A 1,697-nucleotide genomic window follows, 5' to 3' on the forward strand; every position below is an offset into this window, starting at 1 on the left:
CCAGTTCCTATCTGTACCAGTGTACATTCTCTGGTCTAGCCAGATTTGTAAGACAGAATTGGGATCATGATAGTGGGGGGGGGGGAAGCATTTAAGAACTAGAGGAAAGTTGTATGTTTCATCATTGATGCACTGCACCCTGACTGGCTCGTCTCCTCCCTGCAACCCTTCTGTAAGGGGAGGTCCAGTTGCCTACAGATTGGCTGTGTCCCCTCACTCTGCACTCACCCTCATTCACAATGAAATTATTTTTTGTTCTTTGATGCCTGATACCTTTGACACCTCATGATCACACAGGCTGGTGTGCTTCTTCCATGTGGGCTTTGTTACTTCTGAGCTAGATGGCCACTTGTTTACCTTCAAGTCTTTTAAGACCCTAGATGCTGTATCTTTTGATAGCTGGTCTCCATCAGCTTTCTTCACATTTGCTTATGCACCCGCTTTGTCTTCAGCAATTGTGTTGGGAAGGTAAGCATCAAGGCCATGGTATTTTCAAGTGCCCTTATGGATGTGGAACTTGGATATTTGATAGGAAGAGTGAATAAGAATCAATGCATTTGAATTACGGTGCTGGTGAAGAATACTGAAAGGACCCGGACTGCCAAAGGAACCAACAAACCTGTCTTGAAGAAGTGCACCCAGAAATACTCCTTATTGACAAGGATGGCGAGACTTTGCTCTACATACTTTGGATATATTATCAGGAAATGGCTTCTCTGGAGAAGGACATCATGCTTGCTAAAGTAGAGTGGCAGCGAAAAAGAGGAAGGCCCTTAACAAGATGGATTAATGCACTAGTTGCAACTATGGACTCAACACAAGAACAATTGTGAAGATGACAGATTGCAGTGTTTCATTCTGTTGTACATAGGGTCGCTGTGAGTTGCAATCAACTCAAAGGCACTCAATACCACTACGTTTCCTTGTGACCTGATCATTTCATCATAAATCTAATTACCTCTAGTAATCCCATCCCCCACGTTCTATTTTTTTTATACTGTTAACTGTCAGAGACAAGGTCCAGTCACCATATACTTGAAAGATTAGATCTCATGAGATGATAAATCCTAAGGCATACGAGGGGGTACCCCCCAAAATGCGATGCTCATTTGTTTTCAGTTTTGTCTTTTTTTAATGTGAGGGAGGTAGTGCATTTACAGTTCATTCCACCAGATCAGACTATTAATCAAGTTTTCTATTTAGAGGTTCTGAAAAGATTGTGTAACAGTGTGCTACAAAAAAGGCCTGGTTTGTGGCAGAGGGGGGACTGATGTTGTCACCACAACAATGCATCTGCTCACAGTCATCTCAGTGCGCCAGTTTTGGGCAAAAAACAGCGTCCCTCTCTTGCCCCATGCACCTGACTCACCTGACCTTGCTCCATATGACTTCTTTTTATTTCTACGAATGAAGAGACATGAAAGGACAGTGATTTGACAACTTAGAAGAGAAGAAAAAAATGAGGGAGGTGCTATCAGCTATCCAAACAGATGGGTTTGAAAAATGTTTCCAAGAATGGAATTGCAGATTTGACCAATGTATTAAGTATAACAAGAGTACTCTGAAGGTGAGGTTGCTTTGTAAAAAAGGGTATTGTTTATATCTCCACAGGAAAAAAGGGACCAAACTTCAACCCAGTGCTCCAAGGTGTGAAGACAACATGCCGGCGCGGAGTAGGGAATCAGTGGAGAGGTCTA

This window comes from Echinops telfairi, unplaced genomic scaffold, assembly GCF_000313985.2.
Source record: "Echinops telfairi isolate 266 unplaced genomic scaffold, ASM31398v2 ScPeMD7_7469;HRSCAF=8507_0, whole genome shotgun sequence".
NCBI lineage: Eukaryota > Metazoa > Chordata > Mammalia > Afrosoricida > Tenrecidae > Echinops > Echinops telfairi.